Source organism: Zingiber officinale, chromosome 7A (assembly GCF_018446385.1).
Source record: "Zingiber officinale cultivar Zhangliang chromosome 7A, Zo_v1.1, whole genome shotgun sequence".
Classification (NCBI taxonomy): Eukaryota; Viridiplantae; Streptophyta; class Magnoliopsida; order Zingiberales; family Zingiberaceae; genus Zingiber; species Zingiber officinale.
The window spans coordinates 66,325,209-66,349,720 of record NC_055998.1 but is presented as its reverse complement, the minus strand read 5'-3'; the positions used below and the strand labels follow the sequence as shown (position 1 = coordinate 66,349,720).

The window sequence follows — 24,512 nt, the reverse complement described above, 5'->3', positions numbered from 1 at the left end:
ATAGCAAATCTAACTACGATTTTGTAGAATTTTCCTTTAAGTTTTAGAGGTATTTTATAGTCACATAAAACACCCGACGTTCTCTTCCATCTCAACTATTCTGCTTGTATTTTATATAAGACATCCCTCTCAATCCCTCCATCATTTTGCAAAAAAATCCTAAATATCTAAAGTTCTCGGCTCTGGACAACTCGTCATCTTCTATTTTAATAATTGTCTAATTATGTCTAATATTGTTAAACTTAAAATCCATATATTATGTCTTTATTCTACTAAGCCTAAAACCTTTCCCTTCTAGTGTTTCCCGCCAAAATTCTAGTTTAGCATTTACTCCTTCACGTGTTTCATCTACTAAAATAATATCATCTGCAAACAACATGTACCACGGTATTGTATCAGTGAATTCATCCATATTTAGTGTAAAAAATAGGAACTTAAGCTGATTGATGTGACCCTATCTTTATTGAAAATGCTTCAATTATTCCACCTGAAATTTTTACTCTAGTCGTTATATCCTTGTACATATCCTTAATTTGTTCAATATATATTACGCTAATACCTCTCTTTTTGGAATTCTTCATATAATTTCTCTTAGGACTTATACAATTATAGCCAACATTTATACATCATTAATGTTTAGCTTGCTCATGCAATCGGTATGTTTTTCATCACAATTGGTATGTTCTCATCACATGAGACCAATATGCTTTTTAAGACTTTACAACAACAATCAATCTTTACCCAACTATATAGGTCCTCCTATGTCATTAGGCTCGATCCCCTATTATATCTTCATATATATTTAAATAAATATTATACCATTTAATTGTTGCTAACCAAGACTTCTTTGGTCTCCTTCCTTAATTATTGTGAGTATTTATCATAGCGTCACATCACCAAACTAGGGTATTTATTGGTCGCCCAAGTACAAGTCTATACTATCTTAAATGTGTCTTTTAGAATTTTTTCTCAATATGTGCAAGCTGACTTTATCTCTAATATTCTTAATAGGCGTCTCTTAAACACCTAACTACTTCTAAAATTTGAATTCTCCAATAAAATTTTAAATTTCTATACTCCTCTACTCTTCTAACCTTTTAAATTTTCTAAGTTAAGTTGGTCATCGAAATCTTCATTAAAAAGTTGATGAAAATACCTCTTCCATCACTCCTTTATTTCCTTATCCTTCACTAGTATCTTATTGGATTCATCTTTTAATATACCTTATTTAGATAAATTCCTTATTTTCCTCTCTCTCTTCCTTTAGTTATTATATAAATGCTCTTTTCCCCTTCTTTTATTTCAAGGTGTCAATATAAGCATTAGAAAATTTCATTCTTTGCTTCACTCATTACTTTCTTAGTCACCTTGCTACAGTATACTTTTTATAGTTTTCTTCATTGTTACATGTACAATAGTAACTTATAGACTTCTTTCCCTTCAGACTCTCCTGTATTTTCTTATTCCACCACCAAGATTCTTTATTTGGTGTTCATCCTCTTAACTCATCGAGTACACTTTTGTCCGCCATTTTCAAATTAAAGTCATTTTATGTCGTATTCGAGTCACCATGTATTTCTCGTAATTCTTGTGCTCATACCCTCACCTTAAAGATACTTTACTTTCCATCCTTTAACTTTATCCCATCTTAGAAGTCATGCACATTTTCCTTCTATACATACTATGCTTAAGATGCATATCTAACATGACTAATGTATGTTGGATGGTTAAGTTTTCTCCAAAATTGACCATGTAATTTTTTAAAAAAATAATTATCCCTCCTAACTATAAGAAAGACGATTTGCAACTTATTATTCCCACTTTTAGAAGTAATTAGGTGTTTTTCTCTCTTCTTAAAAAATTATAGTAGCTATTATAAGTTCAAATGTTATCGCGAAATTCAATATAGTTTTTCCTTCTTCGTTTCTTGTTCCAAAACTATAGCCCTACACTTTATCATATTCTCATTTCTTACTCTACGTGCTCATTTAGATATCCTTATATTAAAATTATCTTGTTTGTCAGAATTTTTGTATACTACTGCATTTAATCTTCCGAAAACCAAAGTTTGGTGTATTCATCTAATAGGTGCATGCATGAGGTGTTGCCACAATGAGGTCTGGGGTTCGAATCTCGGCAAAGCCGAGGTAAATACCTCCCTTATGTGCTAGTCACTATTCCAAAGGCTAGTAGCCGTCGTGATTTACCTCCTCTGTGTTGGCCTTGGGACGGGTTGGCGGAGGTGCTGGGAGCCAGCGTATTCGCCTTTTTGCCACAATATATGCTAATTACATTAATAATTTCTTTTACTACCACTATCTTAAGATTTATAATTCTATCTTCCTTCATACCTACTACTACTTAGTACTTTAATGAACTATCTACAATAATACCGACTTCATTTCTCGTTTTACTCTTTCTTGTATACCATACTTAAAATCTAAATTCTTTATCATCTTTGTTTTCTCTCCTACCCATTTTGCCTCTTGTAAGCATAAGAAATTCTTCTCCTAATCAACGTATCTATTATCTTCGTTGTTTTGTCGATGAATGTTCCTACATTCCACATTCTAAATCTAAGACAATCAATATTCCTATCATGTCTATTCTTATCTGACTTATAGTGTAAGAATTCTTGTATATTTAACATTACATCAAAATTCTCATTGGAGAAGTAGCCGTCCTTACTAAGACGTTGCAGTCGAACCCTGCAACATTCCTTCTAGGAAAGGACCTAACATTGGCACAATAATTTAATTTATCCATACATAACATTTTCCTATGTTTTAACCTTGGCTGACAACATAATGCAACCCTCCTCTTTTATCTAGGCTTGAGACTAGTCATGACGGAGTTTATTTGTCATGGGTGGAGTTTAAGACTTTGTAAATGTGCAATTTAATCTAAAGTCAAAGAACAAATGTAAATACAATGCAAAGCTTTATAAAAATAGGTGGGTTGAAATGGACAATTTATTTGGCATCTAATTGTGACCTTTCCTTAATATGCTTTTATGGTGTGTGTGTGTGTGTGCATTCAAGTGAGAATGATTGTAATGTAAAAGTAAGCATGAAGCATTAGCAAGAAGAAAGATATACTAGTATCAACATTATATGTACGAAGTAGCCCGTTGAAATAAGAAAGAATGATTGTGCACTGCTGGTATGATGAAATTGTGAGAAAATGATAAGTTAATATACTCAATTTAAAAACCAAGCTATATTTTAAAAGGATAAAATTTCAGGCTACATTAAGCGATTAATTCTTTTTTCTTAATGCAAACTAGGAGTAATTACATGGTGCCAATTATATGATGCAAGTACCTACAATGTTTTTGGTTTGTTTGTTTAATGAAAAATAACTTATATGATAAAATACTTTCTCGGAAAATTTTTTACAAGGAACTATTATCCGCTTTTCGGTGTTATATGGGTAAGACATCTCTCCAATGTCTCCCTCAATTTCCTTTGCATAACTCCTTACAAACGGAGAAGATAATGGTAGAGGAGGTTACAAAAGGAGGGGGGCTCAATACATTGGCAGATGGGAGGGTGGGGTATCACAAACAGTGGCAAACAAGGGAGGGTGGGAAGGGGGAAGGGATGTTGCAAATGGTGGCAAATGGAGGGGATTGGAGTCTTGCACGGATGAAGCTCAAGATGCTAGCTCATTAAAGAGAAATGGGCCACAAATAGTGCAGAAAGAAGGGAGGGGTGGCTAATCAAGAGGGGCTCAACATGGAAGAGGCCACACAAACTAGAGGATGGAGGAAGGGGTGGCAAACAAGAGGGGAGGCTGTAGACAAGTAGGGAAAATAACTTCCACCCCCAAAAACATTGTCTATGAAACAACCAGAATTGTAGATTGACTAGTGATATTGTCTAACAATTATGAATAATATTCCTAAGTCTACTCAAAACAATTAACCCATTATGGTGCTTAATCAAATTTTTTCATGCTGACTCAATGTTATGATGTTATGATAACTCAATGAAAGTGACAACAAAATACCCTTTGCCCTTCACATTGTAGATATTAGCATAACTCCACAATGCATTACCAATAACTAGTGTCAAACAATCTAAATAACAAAAATTTAGAAGTGTCGGTACCAAAAATTTGTGAATAATTAGGATTAAGAGAAAGGAAATTGTTAGGATTATGATGTAGATCAGGTTCACGAGAACAAATACTGACAAGAACAATGCAACATGAACCATGTGCAAATTAGTGATTGCATGTCCCTTAGGTTAATCATTTCCAATAGAAGTAACGAAATTAGTTTAAAAAAATGTACCATGTATTATACTAATACACGTTCATTAAAATTTCTTCCCTCAAGGAGCCAAACATAGAAGAGAAAATTGAATATGGACAATTGTGGAGGATTTTGATGGAATCACCAGTTCTAGAATCCTAAAGAAAATTAACATGTATGGAGGCTTAGAAAATATATTGGCAACATGCACGTCCTCAAATAGAAATTGAACTAAGATATAGTTTGTTGGCAAATTAGTGATTTTGGGGAACTAGAATTAAGGAAACAAAATATTTATGATATTTTTTTAAGAGAAAAAGTCACTAATGTCCACATGGTCACTGTTGGATCGTGACACACGTAGGGGGGGTGAATCACGTGATTTTCAAAAACTCTTCTTTTCGGTTTTAAAAACACGAGTACACAGCGGAAAGTAAGAAGTTTGAAGATAAGAAAATACGAAAAGAACACAAGCAGTTTTTACTTGGTTCGGAGCCTTTGGCAACTCCTACTCCAAGGCTCAGGTTTCGCAGACCTATCGATGGACAATCCACTAAAAACCTCTTCCGGTACCCCCAGAAAAGAGAATCGAGTACAAAAAAAATTAGGCCAAGTGCAACACACTGCACTTATCCTTTTATAGTAATTAAGTACAAAAAGAAACTTTACCAACACTTCAATAATAGAAATGAAAGCTATCTGTCAAGCGTGATCGGAACTCCTCGGAGTAGTCGTCGGGCTCAGCAGCTTAGTAGTAGAGTAGTAGTAGAGTCGCAATAGGAACCGGGAGCAGTCGGAGGCTCAAATGTGCGCACAGTAACTCATATGTAGTTGATGTGCAACTGCCTACTCGAGACTGCCTTATAAAGGGTTGGAGGGCGCCTTCCATAAGCATGGAAGGCGCCTCTAATGAGGTAAAATCTATCCCGAGCATTATGGCACTTATCTACGACTGATTCCAAAAATCATCATGCTGAGGGCGCCTTCCATAGCCATGGAAGGCGCCTTCTATGAACAGTACCGAGACGCCTTCCATAGCCATAGAAGGTGCCTTCAGGTACTATTCACCCGAAGGCAGCTTTGCTTCTTTGCTTGCTTTCTTGCCTTACAACAAATGTGTTAATTCAAATATCAAGATAAGTGTTAGCGCAAATATAATAAATAGAGTAATTAGTTCTTATCCTCCCAGGACCAGGAACTAGTCAAGGTCTCAGTTTAGGGATCCCAAATAGATCTAAATTGAACTGGTGTCCCTCAACTGGGACGCGTCCTCACAGTCACTCTCCTCTAGTGACTTACCTTTACTTACCTTTTGCCAGACATCCGGTCAGCCCGTCAATTAGTCTGGACTTCGTGCAAGCTATCCGGTAGGCCCGTCGACCTAGATGGACTTTGAGCCAGCTATCTGATCGGCCCGTCGACCTAGCTGGACTTTGTGCCAGCTATCTGATCGGCTCGTCGACCTAGCTAGACTTCGTGCCAGCTATCCGGTCAACCTAGCTGGACTTCGTACCAGCTATCCGATCGGCCCGTTGACATAGCTGGACTTCGTACCAACTATCCGGTCGGTCCGTTAACCTAACTGGATTTCTCTTGCACACTCAGTCAGATTATTAGATCATAATGAACCTAACTTAACTTACTTTGTCATTTATCAAAACCTAAGTTAGACTGTTAGTGCTAACTGCACCAACAGTCACATGCTCTACTTGCTTTCCAAATGCATTATTTTTCACATTTCTGGTTCCACTTTTGACTCAATAGCCATTTTCTTTTTGTTAACTTTAGAATTTCTCACTCCTTTTTATAACTGCCAATGACTGGGCCCTGTTTGATTATTGTTCCTGATCTTAACTAATTCCAAAATCAGTGGCACATGACATTGTTTTTTCCTTCTTTAAAGAAGGTGTGCCCCCTCATTCTGGTTTTGCTTCATGCACGGCTGTCAAAAAAAGGAATGGCAGGAACAGGGATCGATGATGCAATGGTAACTACTAGTGGTTAGCTATTTATAGGGCAAACGAGGCATAGGGCGATGAGGTGCCAGTGGAGGTTGCTGCAAATTGGTCCGCAGTGAGTAGTGGCATAAGTAAAAGATTGTTTCCCATGCAGTTTATGAAGGTTGATGATGGCACTGGATTGAAGAAAATTCTTCGAGGGTGGTGAATACCATCTTCTAGCAACTGCAACAGAAGCGTGTAGTTGAGTTAGAGTGGTAGAGGAGACGTTGGTAGGGTCAAGCTCTGTGAACAAGGACTCAAAATGAAGATGGTGGCTATTGTGACTCAAAAGTTACGTTCAAATGCCTGCTGCTTGTTCTCTCTACAAGATTTGCTCACCACACATTAGGAAGTGGGGAGGATATATTTCTTTATCTACAATGAAAGTGGTAGGGTGAAGGAAGATGAAGATCTACAATGACAACACTGAAAAACAGTGGTTAGAGGTTGAAAGGAGGCTAATTAGCTGATGTTGTAGGAATTGAGTGCTAAAGATGCATCTGGTATTGCAGTGGAAGGTGGAGGTGGGGAGCGGTGACATGCAAAGTAGGAAGCAAAAGGTATTTGTTCGTTCAATAATTCCATTAAACATGGATATGATAGCACTCAGGACCGCAACTACATGCCTCTATCGACAAGGGAAGAGAGAGAAAAGAAGCTGGTCTCAAAGAACAGCTGCGGACCATACAACAATTAAGAACTGTCTTACAGGATTACATAATTCAAATAAAAAAGAGCAAATACAATTATTATCCAGACAAAATACAACAATTTCCAATTTTTAAAAAAATGGACATAGGCATGTTGTTTAGAGTTATAAGAAGAATCAGATCTAAGTCCATTTTTTATACTAGAAATGAATAAACTCAGGACACATCAAAAATGCATTCTCATGATGCATATTGTTTGCGGATAACATTAATTTGGTCGATTAGGCACATGAAGAAGTAAATGCTAAGTTTTAAAATAAAGATTTTAGACTTAATAGAAGAGAGATCAAATATATGGAATTTAAATTTAGTAGTATTAGATGTGGTAGGAAAATTATTAGGATAAGAGATGATGAGTTACCTATAACTAAAAGTTTTGGGTATGGATTGATTTTGCAAAAGGATAGAGGATTTGATAGTGATGTTTTACATATAATACAAGTAGGATGGTTGAAATGAAAGAGGATGTCAGGTGTTCTTTGTGATCGTAGATACCTTGAAAGCTTAAAGAGAAGTTTTATAAAATAACGGTTAGATCTACTATGTTATGTGAAGCTGAATGTTGGATTATGAATCAAACACATAAATAAAAGATAGAGTTGTAAAGATAAGAATGTTAAAATGGATGCGTGGACATATGAGGATGGACAGGATAAGAAATGAAAACATTAGAGAAAAAGATGAGGTTGCACCTATGGAGGTAAAATTTCGAAAGACGCGTTTAAAATGATATGTACATTTACTTATACAACCAATAAATTGTTAGAAAAATGTAAATGGAAATGAATGAGGCATTAGTCCCATATTGGAAGTTGGGTCGCATTAAGGCTAGTAGAGTGTAGAAGGGGGTGCGAATCAAGGGCTCGGATTGCAATAACCCAACTTGTTCTTATGTGAATGCTATTAGACCACGGTCGGGGCACACTGTGCCCACGTGGATCGGCCAATGTTTGCCACAATGCTCTTTTGCATGCTAAGCCCGTGTGGCTCAATCAGGAGCGTGCCACATGGCATGCCACATGCCCTTGCATGCTCAAGCGTCACATGTCTTGCATGCTCTAGCCCATATATGTGCCAAATGTCGTTACATGTAGTTCAAGGAACTCCTATATAGGGAAGCACATTGATATTAAGCAGAACATGAGCAAGAAAAAGTAAAAAAGGAGAGATCCTTCCACTTGATCCCCTCGTTTCTTCTTCCTTTCTATTGTGCAATTCTTGGCTTGAAAGAAACTTGTGATAGTGTTCAAGTATACATTCAGTTCACCACAACAACTTGTGCTAGGTTGTGTTCATGGTTTCTCCACTTTATCCTAAGAAATCGTTAGTGGGGACGAATATATTTTAAGGAAACTGCCTCGTTGTAGGACTTGGCATCGTAACTTAGCCTCAGGCAACCTCCTCACACAACCTACTCAGACTCAAGCTCCGAGTTTGCTCCCAAGCACTCAACTTCACCGACTCTTCACTCAGCAACTTAGCCAACTCGGTGGATTCCCACTTGGAACAAAAATCAAAGCTTCCGAGTACCTCGACTCCGTCCAAGCACTCGGCAACCCACTCGATAGCTTGGCTCCAGTTCGGCTTTCCCAACTCGACATCGGATTCCCACTTGAGAAGTCCTCTGGTGCACAAGCCTCTACTTCCTACTAGCCGACTCAACTTCCTCCCGACTCGACTCACGAAGGTATTCAGTGTCCCAACTATGCATCAGCTTGGCAATGCATCTCCGACCCAACCCGGCACTCGGCAACTTCCCTCTCCCACTCAAAAAGTCCACTATTGAGTTGTCCCACTTGGGCTCGAGCGACGATTGTCTTCCACTCTAGCTCATGCAGGCGCCAGCGAAGTCTCGAAAGAGCTCGAACGAAGTTGGCGATCAGCCTACTCAGCAAGACCAACAGCTTGAGATAATCAACTCAAGCCATCTTAAGAAGTAAATATTACCTATCTCTCCAGGATCTCGATTGTGGATAAGAGATCTGACAATATTAAAGCATATTCATTCCGTTGACATGGTCGCAGAAGATGTTGAGATGCAACAAGCTCAACATGTATCGCGTCATCTGCCCGATGGAAAATATTCCAATCAATAATGGGGAAAAATCAGAGAAGTGCATTGGCTTCAAGCGGTGGTCGTCGATGTTCTTCTACCTAGACCTGACCACGGTTCGAAACCGACGGTTCGACGGTTCCAGGCAGGTCGACCCTTAACCTTAACCGCCCAAGACGGTTACGGTTCACGGTTCGGAACCGCCGGTTGACGGTTCGATTCACGGTTCGTCACAGTTTGCCACGGTTCAAGATTATTATGTTAAAAAAATTAAAAATTAAACATTAAAAATTAAAATTTATTGGAAAAAGGGCTTGCACTTATTTAAGTTGCCTACGTATCCCTTTAGGGGAATCAAAGTCCACGTAATTCTTTTACATTTTTATCCTTTAACATTTTCACTCACTACCATTTCCTGTTCCTGTCGTATTTGTTCTTTCAGTATCAAAATCTTCAACTTCGTCATTTGAAAGTTGCATTCCTTAGATTTTTTTCTCCACTCTGGTCCAATCGTCCAGTAATGTTTGGGCTTCCAATGAGTCGAGAGACAAAGTTGATCGTCGTTCATCTAATATGTTGCCGCCAGCACTGAACGTCTGTTCCACAACAACAGTTGACACTGGACAAGCTAAAATTTCTTTTGCGATCACGGAGAGAATGGGAAAGCTTTGAGCCTTCTGTGACCACCACCTTAAGATATCGAAGTTTTCGTTATCTGCTTCATTAAAATCAAAAGAAGTCGTAAAATAATTCTCAAGTTCCTGTATGGAACTTGAGGATCCTCGTGGATGTTTTGTCCCTTTTTTTAATAAGAGTTGCACTTTTGTAAATTTTAAATTACTACTAGTAGTTTGTTGTATTTCAGAAATATTAATTTGTATTCCATATTTTGCATAATACTGATTATAAATATCATATAAATAAATTCTAACATTATATATAATATTAACTGGATCAGGGAAAGAAGAATCTTTAATTGGAATTAAAGCGTCATAATATAAAGTTAACATTTCTTGTAAAACTTCTAATTTAAATCTAGGATCTAAAGCAAATGCAATTAAATAAATTTCAGGAATTAAATAAAAATATTTTTCCCATTTAGTTTTCATAGCTAAGATGCAAGGAGATAAAGATTCATTATTAATATGTTCATTTAAAACTAATACTATATTAGAAAAATTTTCTAAAACTAATTGAGCAGTGGGATAATAAACACCGGAAAGTTGTTCGGTTGCATCATTAAATACTTTTAAAATTTCACAAATACTACTACAAATATTTCATTGTTGTGAAAATAAATATATATTAGTATTAGTGTTTTGTGCAAAAAAATGAACATAATAATTCTTTATATTGAAATGAATCTTGTAATAATTGGTATGTTGAATTCCAACGTGTTGGTACATCACGTGGAAATTTTTTAGATCTCATCCCATTAATTTTACAAAACCTACCCCATTGTTTCATTATAGATGGATGAGACCATAAATAAGAAATTGCAATTTTAATTGGTTTAATATAACTTTCTAAAATTTTAAAACCATCTTGAACACATAAATTTAAAACATGGCATACACAACGAATATGAAAAAATAACCTCCAATAATAGGTTGACAAACAAATTTTAAATCATCTATACAAGCAGTATTGGAACTAGCATTATCTAATGATATTGAAAATATTTTATGAGTTAAACCATATTCTTCTAAAATTAAACATAATAATTGTGCGATATTATGAGCATTATGTAATTCATCAAAAACTCTATAAGCTAATAATCTTTTTTGGAGGTTCCAAGAGTTATCGATCGAATGACAAGTCACACCCATATACGAATGTGTTTGCCAATGATCACTCCAAATATCAGAACATAAAGAAACTTTATTATCTAATTTACTAAATTCATCAATTAAATTCTTTTTTCCTTGTTTTACTAATTTTTTAATTATATGAGTAAGTGTAGTCCTAGGAACACATTTAGCACATGAATTAAGAGATTCTTTACAAAAATCTTCAAATGTGCATTTAGATTCAAAACTAAAAGAAAGATGTTATACGGAAATAAATTTAGCTAATGAATCTCTTAATTTATTATCTGAATATAAAAATAAACCGGAATCGGTGCTACCGCTAGTTGAAGAAAATCTTGATAATTGTGTTTGAGAACGGTCGAGTCCATATTCCGTCGGGTGCTTCGTTTCTACATGTCGTTTCAACGACACATAGCCGCCGCCGGCTTGGAATTTATAGGAAGCATTGCAGTACTTACATTTTGCACGCATTTCTCCCGACGGAAGAGTGACCTTCTCAAAATGTTTAGTGAAAATAGAAGACTTTAGAGGAGGAAGTTCCCGAACCTTAGAAGTAATTGCATCGATACTTCCTTGTGTTTCGGGTGTCGGATTCGGAAGATGCTCGATCTCATCATCGGTGGATTGAATGTTGGGGTCCTCCACCCGCGGATTCATTATTTGCTTTCCCTTCCGAGCTCGAGATGATACACCTGCACGACCTCCTTCCATTGTAATTGAAAATTGGAAACGAAAGCGTGTAGAGTCTAAAGATTAGAGAATAAGAAAATGAGATTAAGAGTAGAGAAGATGTGTGTGAAAAATGATGAAATGAGTTCTCTATTTATAGAGTTTTGATAGTAACGGACACTAAATCATAGCCATTGATTAAAAAACGGTCAAATGATTCTAACCGTTGAAAAAAAATACCCAAAAAATCCTCCCAACGGCTACGAACCGCCGGTTAACCGACGGTTCCAACGGCTATGAACCGTCGGTTAATCGCGGTTCAAGTCGTTTAAGAAAAATAAATAAAAAATTTATCGTCTGAACCGGCGGTTCAACCCACCGTTTAATCGGCGGTTCATCGGTTTTATAGCGAATGAACCGAAACTGGCCCGGCAACTTGTCGGGTCGGTTCCGGTTCGACCCGGCAAACCAGGTCAACGGGCAACCAGCCCGTTGACCCGGTTACGGGCTTGGGCCGGGTCCGGGCCAGACCCGGCCCGGGGTCGGGTCTACTTCTACCTAACCATACTGAACCTAGCACGAATCTTGACAAAGGAACCTTCCAAGTATATTGAGTGTGCAAGTGATGCGTAGACCATCGCTGTAGTGGACGCATGGAACCATTCCAAGTTCCTATGCCAAAATTACATCCTTAACCTCCTTGCTGACTCGTAGTACATTGTGTACTGTATGAAGAGAAGGATGAAGGAGCTATAGGAAATCTTGGAAAAAGAAAATATAAATCAAAGAATGTTGGACCAAAAAGTTCATTATTGGTTGCTTCCTGAACTACAAAATGGTGGACTCCAAGACAGTGATCAGCCAAGTCTAGAAGCTTCAAGTGATCTTATAAGATATTCACTTGGAAGGCATGACGCTGAGTGCAACCTTCCAAGTGGCATCGATCATTAAGAAGTTGCCTCCCAGTTAGAACAACATCAAGAGCTACTTGAAGTATAAGCGGAAAGAAATGAATGTGGAAAAACTCATTGTTAGACTTCGAATTAAAGAAGATAACAAGAGTTCAAAAAGAAATTTGTTGTCTCAGGATACCGTGGTAGCTCGAAACTGAAGAATCTCAAATCTTCTAAGATGAGACCCAGAGTAGTCGTAAGTAAAAGGAAATTCTCTAGGAAGTGTTATAACTATGACTGAATCAGTCACAAGTCTTTGGAGTGCAAGAAACCGAAGAAAATAGATGTCAACCTAAACGAGGAATCAGATATGGACCTCTATGAAGTGGTCTTTGAAGTGAACCTAATAGCTTCAAACCCGCGACAAGGAGCTCCTCTACAATTTGTTAGCAGTCAAAGAAGACAAGTTATTCATGGAGAATTCAGCAACCTTGGACATCAAGGGCTAAGGAAACGTGGTGTTGAAAATGACCTCAGGCAGAGATTCAAAAGAATCTAGTATTCAAACTGCTTTTGAGAAAGCATGGTTTCCGTATTATTTTTGAGTCAAATAGAGTTGTGTTGTCCAAACATGAAATGTTTGTAGGGAAGGATAAATGATGGTTGTTCAAGCTGTAATGGTCATTCAAGGTCAGTATAATGGTCATGCAGTCTAAGATAAATAAAGTTGAAAGTTCTTCTATATATATGCTTGAGTCGTCTACTTTGTGGTATGGTAGATTAGGACTTATTAACTATGATGTATTGTGTAAATTAATTAACATGCAAAACATACTTACATTCCACCTTGATGAGAAACTCTTGTGTGAGACTTGTATAAACAAAAATGACAAGGTCATCCTTTCAACACATTAAAAGAAGCAATAAAACACTAAGCCTTCCACACCAATGTATGCGATCTTAAAGGTATACCGACAAGTGATGAAAATAAGTAGTTCATCACTTTTATAGATGATAACACAAAATACTGTTGTGTGTATCTTCTCAAAAATAAGGATATAGCTATAAAAAATTTGTTCGCTATAAGAATGAAGTTGAAAATCAACTTAATAAAAAAATTAAAGTGGTTTGAAATGGCCGAGACAAATATATATCATTGTTCGCTAAGTTGTGTGTTGAACATGGAATCAAACATGAAACAACAGCTCTCTATACTCCTTAGCAAAATGGGATTGCTGAGAGAAACAATCACTTTCTAAAAGAAATAATGAATGCTCTTTTATTGAGCTCTGGACTGTCAAAGTTCACGTGAGGAAGTTATGTTAATAGTTAATTACCTTTTAAATAAGATACCCGAAAGATAATAGATAAGAACCTTTATGAGCTATAAACTGGAAGGCAACCATCCCACAAATCCTTACGAGTGTGAGGTTATTTTGCCAAAGTGTTGGTCCTAATCCAAAAAGAATTAAGATAGAATCAAGGGCTATTGATTGCATATTTATTGGATATATATAACAACAATGCTTATCGATTTCTTGTGTATGTTTCACAAATACTATAGATACACAACAACTCGATTATTAAATTAAAAAATATCTTGTTCTTCGAACATGTGTTTCCATATAAGAAACGAAAAGAAACGAGTTTCTCAAAACGAACATTTAAACCACAAGAAGAAACTAATGAACTAGTTGAGGTCCAGTCAAACAAAGCAAAAGAGTGGAAATGTAAAATACCCTACCAAAATAATAATAATAATAATAAGGTTTAGTGGACGAATAACCTTAACGGAATTTTTAGAAATTTTTAGAAATTTTCTGGGAATTTTTCGGAGTTCGTATGGTGTATTGTAAGGGGATGAATTTATAAGCTTGGGAATAGAGCCGTCAATTTGGGTTAGGCCCGTCGGGTTAGCCCGCCCCGCCAAACTAATTAAGTGGGTTGGGTTGGAATTTTATCAACCCAAGTCCGCCGTGGGCCGACCCGCCTAGGCCCGCGACCCGCGCGGGTCGGCCAGCGATGGGCTTGGGTTGGCCCGCGGGTTGAGAAACACATGTAAGCAATTTATATCAGTAGTCAATGCTGCAACTGCGAGAGTACCCGGAGTTAAATTATAGCATTTCATTATCTTCTTCATTGAGAGAAATACTAATTAGGAAAAGCCCATACTTATGAAGTTGAGTGTGATAGACAAAAGTTACAGAAATATATATGCACACAAAGTCGATTAATCTTAAAAGTAGATGACCTTCTTATTTGATTTGTTTATGGGATAAATTTGAAACATACATTATGCACAATGAAGAGCTTGGTGTGTGTACCCAAACTAGATGGCCTTCTTAAAAGTAGATGACCTTCTTATTTGATTCGTTTACACACGCATAGCCAGGGTACCACTGATCTAAACTGCTCGACGCACAGCCAGGAGTCCTAATTACTATTCCTCTTCATTGCACAATTTTAGGGTAGTTTATTATCTTTCTTTGTTATAATTTTAAAATAAAAATAATACTTTTGACCCAACATAAGTTATTAAAATACTTGTCCATTTATGGTAGTTTATGTCCATTTATATTTAAAATACTTGTTTATGAATATATTTGATTGATAAAATATTTCCGAAATAAAACATTGAAGATATGAACTCTTTTTTTTAAAATTTTTTTAAAAAAATTGATTGGCCCGCCAAACCCGCGACCCGCCTTGGATTGGGTTGGGTTGGAAATTTCTCAACCCGCCAAGTTGACGGCCCGCCCCGCCCCGCCAAATGGTGGACCCGCCACGGGCCGACCCGCCCCGCCATGGGTTGGCCCGTTTGACAGCTCTACTTGGGAAAAGCCTATTTGGAATATCCATTTAGTGGGAGTTAATTGAGGAGTCAACTTAGGATTTAATTAATTAAACCTAAGTTAGGATTATAAAAGCTATTTTTTTAATTCCTTCTCCTCTCACCGCCGCATACCCCGATTCCTCTCTTCACCGTGCCCTAGCCACTTCTCTTCCTCTCCTCCCGATCCCCCTTCCTCTCCCTCTCCCTCTTCCGACGCCGACCCCCTTTCCTCTTCCCCGATCTCTTTGCCTCCCCAACCCGACGCGACGCCTCGCTTCGGTTCCTCTTCTCCCATGTGTACAAAACCCATCGGCCAAGGAAAAACCTCGAGCCCTCTCCCTTGCGACGTCTCCTTCCTCTTCTCCAAATAGTGTCGACCGCCTTCCCTCTGCCCTAGCGTCGGTAGCCCGATCCTCTCCCACCTCCGGTCACTACAAGAGCTAGTCAACCAGTGCCGAGCCTTTCTCTCGCGTCTCTGCCCTAGATCGCCGACCGCGCTGACATCGTCACACCTCCTCGCGCTAACGGCCGACGCCAACCTTCCTCTAGTGGATCGTCGCCCGAGTAGTGGGATTCGGCCTAGACTCGAGTTCACCTACGAATCTCCCTTCTTCGTTAGATCCGAGTCACGTGAGCCCTTTTCCATCGCCGATCTAGGGTTTCCAGCGGCCAGATTTGAGGTAATCTATTTATCCTAGTGTACGTCCTAATTATCGATCTATACTCGATGTTACCTTAGGTTATTTGGTTTGGGACGACAGCAAGTGCTCCCCGCTGGTATTCCCAGCAGCTGTGTTTTCCGATCATGAGTCAACAGTGGTGGCTTGAGTTGAGGTAAGGTGTAGAGAATTTGATCTTTGCTGTAGCTTACACTTGGAATTAAAGTTAGGAAAGATTAGGTATGATTGATCCAAGTGGTTGTCTTGATAATTAGGATTAAACGTTGGATCTAATCTAAGCTGCGAGTTAGACTCGATTTATGTAGTTTACCAGGATTAATGAGGGAATTTGGGGTTTCTTAGTTTAATAGAAATTTTGATTTAGCTACTGGATACATATTGGAGTGGATTAATTATATGCAAGTTGTTACAGGACTTTGATTCGAGACGAGCGTCTCGACGTGGGATCTATCTGATACGACCTTTTTGAGACGTGTACCTTTGACTTATCTCTTTTGATATTATCATTCTGATATGCGTAATAGGTTATAGCTAATAGTAATGGTTATGTTTATATCTGCCTTGGTATGTCACTACTTGATATCCGTAATATGCCCATATTGTTATCTGTTATGCATTTATACTTATGCCTCTTGATTCTTGCCATGTGTACTTATATTCATAGAAGTAGTGACATACAATGCATTACCGGTACAGGTCTAGCTACTAGATATACTTAACATGTGTACTTAGATTTATGTTACCTACCTCATTGTTATGGACTTGGTTTTCCTTTTGATACATATTATTTGGAGGTTGATATTTCAGGAGTTACATGCTTTAGTGTCATGTACCATTTTGCATGATTGCATGCTAAGCGATTGTCGGCTCCTTTATAGTTGAGCACATCGCCAGTTACATGATCTCTACACACACAACCACTCATGGGTTAGTGGTACATCAGGCAGGTGTGTGCAGTTTGCTCCGTCAGGGCTCCGTTGGTCCGCTCATGAGTAGTGGTAACTACAGCGTGGTAGCGGACAAGGATCCCTCTTGACTATGATACAGGAAGATGAGAGTTTAGGCTCTCCCACTATGTTTGGGGTAGGAGGATATGTGTACTCCAACAGCATCCTGTCCATCCGATCACTCAGGGATAGTGATAGCAGAGTGCACAGTTGTCATAGCCCTATCCACTCGACCTCACCATCGCGTGTGAAGTGGTTACCTGACATCAGGGGTGACCATGTCATTTGCATCATATACATGGATTGCATTTATTACTTGTGATTGTTGCATTTTAGTGGTTGCATATAATTGATATGCATACAGGAGATATTATGTATTTAGTCTGACGACCGACGACCCTGCACTTATTGGTATGGTTCACACTCTTATGTTCAAATAAGAGGTACTGGTGAGTACAGTCTCTTCTGTTGTTCAGTTCTGTTGTTAGACTGTACTGCATGATTATTACTGATAGTTATATCTTACTATGCATGTCTGATTGATACCCGTTGAGTTCTTGAACACACTCCGTTGATTTATTTCTATAGGTTGAAGCTGTCAGGAGGTTTCAGTTGCTAGTCCCCACTCCGTGTCGAGATAGGTTTCTGTTTTCGGACTTTAGTTCCTTGTTATGTGATCTACCGACCTGTGATGTGTAGTTCTTGCACTTGTGCATTTTATATCAAGTTTTGATACGCTGCCCATGTTTTTTTTTCCGCTACGATGGTTTTTCGTTGTGGGTTGTGTTTACCTCTTTGTAGTGGAGTAGGTTTTATATTAAATTGCGTGGAATGTTTACTTATTTTATCATATATGTTTCCGGCCGTATTGGTCGAGGATTTAAAAGCCCCAAGGGCTATGTATTTCAGGATTCAGATGGTCACCGGTACAAGAGAGATGCTGCCGGATTTTCGTCTGGTAGGGACTCCTCTGGGGCGTGACAAGAAAAATTCTTCGGAATGATTATTTTTATGTCAAAACATGATTCTCAAAGTTACTCAAAAGTAGTAAGTTATTCCGAGGGTTGCATATGAAATTGATTCTATCTTGCAAAATCACAGTTAGGAACTTGTGAATCTTCCTCCAAGAAATAAACCACTAGGTTATAAATGGGTTTTCAAGAAGAAAATGAAATCGGATGCTATAAGGCTAGATTGGTAATTAAATGTTACCGTCAACGTGAAGGCTTTGATTACTTTGATACATATTCTCCAATATTGAGAATAACTTTCATTAAAGTGTTATTAGCTATCGTCGCTCTATAGAATTTGGAAATACATCAAATGGATATAAAAGGGGTCTTTCTAAATGGTGATTTAGAAGAGAAAATTTATATAAAGCAACCTAAAAGGTTTTCTGCGACAAGACAGAGATATAAGGTTTATAAATTAGTAAAGTTGTTATAAGATTTGAAACAAGCTCCGAAACAATGGCATGAAAGGTTTGATACTACCATGAAAGAAAATGGATTTACGATTAATGAATATAACAAATGTGTCTATGTGAAAGACACCGAGGTCGATTATGTCATCTTATATATTTATGTAAATAATATACTTATCATTGGAAGTAATGATAAAATAATCAAATTCATTAAAGTTATGTTGAACTCAAGATTTGACATGAAAAATATAGATGATCCGGTGGTAAGGACGGGGACCCTCATGGGCGGAGGGTCAAAGACACGTGGAGGTCAACCCCAAGTTCGCGCCGAACGAAGGATGCCGGGCCGAACGGAAGGATGCCCTGCCGAACGAAGGATGCCGGACTGAACGGAAGGATGCCGGGCCGAACGGAAGGATGCCCTGCCGAACGGAAGCATGCCGGGCCGAACGGAAGCATGCCCGGCCGAACGGAAGGATGCCCTGCCGAACGGAAGCATGCCAGGCCGAACGGAAGGATACAGGGCCGAACGGAAGGACGCAGGGCCGAACGGAAGGATGTCGGGCCGAACGGAAGGATGCCCTGCCGAACGGAAGGATGCCGGGCCGAACGGAAGGATGCCGTGCGAGCAGGCATGCGGGCGAGCGGAAGGATGTCGGGCGAGCGGAAGGATGCCTGCCGAGCGGAAGGATCGGGCGAGCGGAAGGATGTCGTGCGAGCGGAAGGATGCGGGCGAGCGGAAGGATCTCGAGCCGACGACATTCGGCGAGCTTCTGGGCGAACGGAAACAACCGGCCATAGGCGGGTTTACGCCTTCGTAGTGAAAAGGTCACTGGCGGCGGATAGCCTGCGAGCAGGCTTCGAGCAGGCGTCGGTGAGCAGGCGTCTGGGCGAGCGGAAGGATGCGGGACCGAGCGGAAGGGCGGGCGAGCGGAAGGATGCGGGTGAGCGGAAGGATGTCGGGCGAGCGGAAGATGCCGCGAGCGGAAGGATGTCGGGCTGACGGAAACATGCGGGCGAGCGGAAGGATGCCTGCGAGCGGAAGGATGCGGCCGAGCGGAAGGATGTCGGGCGAGCGGAAGGATGTCGAGCCGACGACATTGGCGAGCTTCCGGGCGGACGAAGACAACCCGACCGTGGGCGGGTTTCGCCTTCATAGTGAAAAGGTCACTGGCGGCGGATAGCCCGCTCGGCATAAAGCATCGCTGTCGTTCTTGTGGAACACTCTCGGTAGAAGCACGGTCGGACCGATACCTCGCCCGGTCGGACTATGCCGGTAAGCGGTAGCGCTCGGCGAGCGAAGAGATAAAAGACGAAGGAAACATCGGGGAACATCTCGGCGGTGGGTATGTTCGGCGACGAGCCATCTGCGAGATCTTACGGAGGATCCTGTCCCATCGTAGATGTGCTCGGTATGATGTATGGTGTCGGTAAGCTCTTACGTGACCCGTACGAGTATGGACAGAGGACACGTATGCACCTCGGTATGTGTGCCCGAGCCTCTTCACAGCTCTATATAAAAGGTCCTCACCCTTCGCCGGAGGTACGCGTTCTTTGACACTGGGAGCCACTTCTTCGTTGTTCGCTTACCTGACTTGAGCGTCGGAGGGTCGTCGCCGGGAACCCCTTCCCGGCCCGACTTCTGTGCAGGTTTACCGGAGGTCCGTGCGGACAGTCAGGAGATCTACATCAGCCGCTGGGAGAGCGCCACGTGCCCAGCGTCCGTTGATTCAGCGTTCGGACAGGATCAATAGACTTAGCTAATATGATTCTAGGAATTAAAATTATCAAAAAAGCATAAGGACTTGTTCTTAGTCAATCTCATTATGTGAACAAGATTGTTGATACATTCAATAAGGGTGATGATGTATTGGCATGGACGCTAATAGATATGAGTCAAGATTTATTGAAAAATCAAGGAGAAATTATCTCTCAGATAGAGTACTTCATGTTGATTCGAAGTCTAATGCACTTAATGAGTTGAACACGATCAGACTTGGCCTACGCAGCAAATAAACTGAGTAGATAACGAGTAATCTCGTTGTTGAGTACTAGAAAAAAATAACAAGAGTACTAAGGTACTTGAGATATACTTATAATTATAGACTGCATTATATAAGATATCTTATCTTATTGTGATTGAAAGATACAACAATGAGAATTGAATATTAAACCTAAAAGGTTCTAATTCTACAAGTGGATATGTATTCACTTTGGTAAGTGCAACTATATCGTGGAAATCTTCTAAGCAACTGTAATAACTCCATAATGGAATCTGAATTATTAGCTCTTCACAAATGTGATGAGGAGGTTGAATAATAACGATAATTCTTAAAAGATATTCCTAGATGGTCAAAACTTGTGCCAACAATTTGCATACATTGCAATAATCAATCAGTAATTCGTCAAATACAAAGTCATCTGTATAATAGTAAGTCTCAACATATACGTCATACACACGATACCATTAGACAACTACTCTCAACGAGAGTCAGTTAAAGGATAACATAGTGGATCCGCTAACTAAAAGGTTAAACAGAAAGTTAGTTGCAAGCTCACCGCGAAGAATAGGCTTGGTACCGATGAAAAATATAAATGTAAAGGAAACTCAACGTATGTTGACTTGAGATCTCAAGAACTATGTTTAAAGGAACAACCTAACTACATCGATTTAAGGCAATCATTGTGAGGGAGCACACCCAATAGAACAGTAAATGAATGAAAGGATAAGCATTCTATTTTTAATGATCCTCAAGAGATTCCTATGTGAGAAAGAAATGGGATCACTTCGAAAAAAATTAAAGGCACAATTTTTAGACCTTTTCACATAACCAGGCATGTTCATGGCCACGAACAAATACACCCATAAGAACTGAGCTATATTAGGGAGAGTCCTGGGTGAGATATGTTCATGGTTACACAAATGGCAGAATGGTTCAAAGACGTTGCGTCTACTTGTCAGCAGTGAGCAAACATATTTTCACAAGGAAAAGTTCAAAGGGAAACACATACCTATCTTATACACTACTCAATTGTCGAAGGTTATCATATACCTCGTTTCCATTCATATACGGGATTGTTGAAAAAATGTGAATGGAAATGAATGAGGCATTAGTCCTACAGTGGAAGTTAATTGACACTAAGGCTGATATAAAGTGTAGAAGTGAGCAAGGTTTAAAATTTTGACCCGTGCCGAGGTTTCGGTTTCAGACTGGAACGATACGGTTTCGGTATCGTATCGTGCCGTGCCGATATAGTTTCGGTATTTTTTTATTTATATATAATAATTATAAGATAAATATAATTATGGTCTATATATAAAAATAAATTGTATATTGATTTTGTATAAATTTTCAATTATTGAACAATTTAACATTGTTAGAAAAAATAATTAAAAATAATTTTATTTAAATAAAATTGATAGATCAATAATTCGAATTAAATGGATCTATCTATAGTAATAAGTATAAAAATTAACATAAGATATTACTTTATATATAATAATAATTATATAAATTAACTATTTATTTATTTATTTATTAAATAATATATATTTTAAATAGTAAAAAATATCAAATAAAAAAATATCATAATATAAATATTATTTATTAGATTTTTAAAAAAAATTAGAATTTTAAAGAATTTTTAAAAAAATTTAAATGAAATTTAAAATAATACAAAATATTTAAAAAATATAGTAGAAATTTTTAAATGAAATTTAAAACATTAAAAAATCAGAATATTAATTAATAAAATTTATTGAATTTATTTTAATTTTAAATATATTTTTTATATATTTTATTAGGATACTTTAATTAGGGTTTATAAAAGCCTGTTCGAAATATCACCGGACCTTAGGAATTGTTTAAATTAATTAAATAAAATAATTATTTATCAGAAAAAAAAAAAGAAAAAGAAAACGATCGCGAACCCGCGATCGCGATAGCGAACCCACGATCGCGATAGCGAACCCACGATCGCTCACCGCGATCGTCGCGGGGGGCGTCCAGCAGTGCCGGAAGCGTCGTCGGACGCATCCAGCGGCGCCGGAAGGGTCGTCGGACGCGTCCGGTGGCGCCGGAAGGATCGTCCAGCGACGCCTTCGGCGCCGCAAAAGACTTCGCTCAACACCTGCCTTCGATGTCGAAGGCTTCGCGAGACCGCCGGAGGCCTCTCGCGACTTCTCCAGTGCCGCCAGAGACATCCCGCGTCTCCTCCTGCACCGCCGGAGGCGTCCGCGACTCCTCGAGACGTCCCCGTCTCCTGTGCCGGTTTCAATCGCCCGGCGGAACGGTAAAAACCGTTCGTGCCGAGCGGCACGGAACGACATTTGATTCCTTGGAAGTGAGTGTGAATCCAAGGCCCAGATTGAACTAACCGAACTGGTTCTTGTGGGAACGCTAGTGTACGCAGACCGCATTCAGAACACAGTATGCCCACGTGGATCAACCAATGTTTGCTACAATGCTCTTTTGCATGCTAAGCCCACGTGGCTCAACCAGGAGCGTGCCACATGGCATGCCACCTTGCATGCTCAAGCGCCACATGTCTTGCATGCTCTAGCCCACATGTGTGCCATATGTAGCTCAAGGAGCTCATATATAGGGAAGTGCTTTGATCTTGAACAGAACATGAGCAAGAAAAAGAAAAAGAAAAAGCAAAAGAGATTAGAGATGAGAGATCCATCCACCTGATCCCCTCGTTTCTTCTTCCTTTCTGTCATGTAGTTCTTCACTAGGCAGAAATACGTTCAATACGCGACAACAAGTGCTAGGTTGTGTTTGTGGTTTCGTCGTTTTATCATGGGAGCGTTCAGCGTGACATCCTAACACCACCGGAAGGAATGAATCCGTTTTAAGGAGATTATCTTGCTGCAAGACCCACCATCATAACTTGGCCTCGGGCGACGCTCCTCACGCAACCCAATAGGACTCAGGATCTAAGTTTGTTCCCGAGCACTGGGCGTTCGTCCCGAGCACACGGCTTCACCTACTCTTCACTCGGCAACTCAGCCGACTCAACATCGGCTTTCCTGACTTGGCATATGTAGGACCGTTAGATTCGATAGAGGGGGGGTGAATATCGATTCGAAAAAACAAGAGTTTAAGCGCAGCGGAAAAAGATAAAGTAGACACAAATATTTTTACTTCGTTCGGAGCCTGTGACGACTCCTACTCGAAGGCCCGTGGTCCTTGACCACTTTCGTTGGGCAATCACTAGCAAGTCGAAATATGATTACATAAAAAGTACAGGAGATGCTAGTAATAATAAAGCAATACCGACAAAAGGAAAATTAAACAAAAACCGGAAGAGCACTTTTGTCGGAGCGTCGTTGACGTCGCACTTGAACGTCGGCGTGCAAGATCGTGAAAAGAGTTCTCGGTCGAAAAGTTGATTCGAAGCTCCTGCAGGGCTTCTTTTATATCTGTTCGGGCGCTGGATCCTCCGGGCGCACGAGTCTGTCTTCTTTCAATCAAGATGCTCACGTAGCGGCAGGGTGTCTGGATAAAATTCGCCCGGCGGGACCTCCGGGCCGGACTCCAGCGCCGGACCACCTTGATCGAGAAAGACTCCTTTTCTGAAAACAAGGTTAGTCAAGGCAAATATATATCTGTAAAACAAATGGTTAGCGATTAAAGTTCAACGGATAGATAAAGATAGTATGACTTAGATTCCGTCTTTCCGAAACGGAATCTAGTCACGATCTCGACTTAGATCCGAAATGGATCTAAGCGGATCGACGCCTAATGTCCCCTCCGGAATCGTCCTCACGATCATCCCCTCCGGTGACTTACCTCACTTACCGGCCAGACGTCCGGTCAGCCCGTCGACCCGCCTCGCCAAGCATCCGGTCAGCCCGTCGACCGCTTGGACTTCTCGCCTATCCGGTCGGCCCGTCGACTTGTTTGGACTTCGCCTGCGTCCGGTCAGCCCGTCGACCGCTTGGACTTCTCGCCGACTATCCGTCGGCCCGTCGCTAGTGGACTTTTCTGCACACTGATCAAAGTGTCGGACAACAATACTAACTTAACTTATTTGTCATTCATCAAACACAGGTTAGGCAGTTAGTGCTACCGCGCAACAATCTCCTTTTTGATGGAATGACAACCTGGTTAAGTTAGTGAAAGCATATGTTACGAAACAACATGCATTTGTGTGGTTTTAAAGTCGGTTTGTGTTTTCAAATTGGTTTAGCTAACTTAACCACCTAACCCTCCTCCCCCTTTGGCATTCA

At 39.7% G+C, this 24,512-nt stretch overlaps 1 protein-coding gene across 2 annotated transcripts in view; it reads right to left on the bottom strand.

The window, feature by feature from the left end:
* LOC122001459 (methylenetetrahydrofolate reductase 1-like) overlaps nucleotides 1-24,512 on the bottom strand; it is a 39,829-nt gene that overhangs the window by 2,413 nt on the left and 12,904 nt on the right. The gene's annotated exons all lie outside the window — the stretch shown is intronic.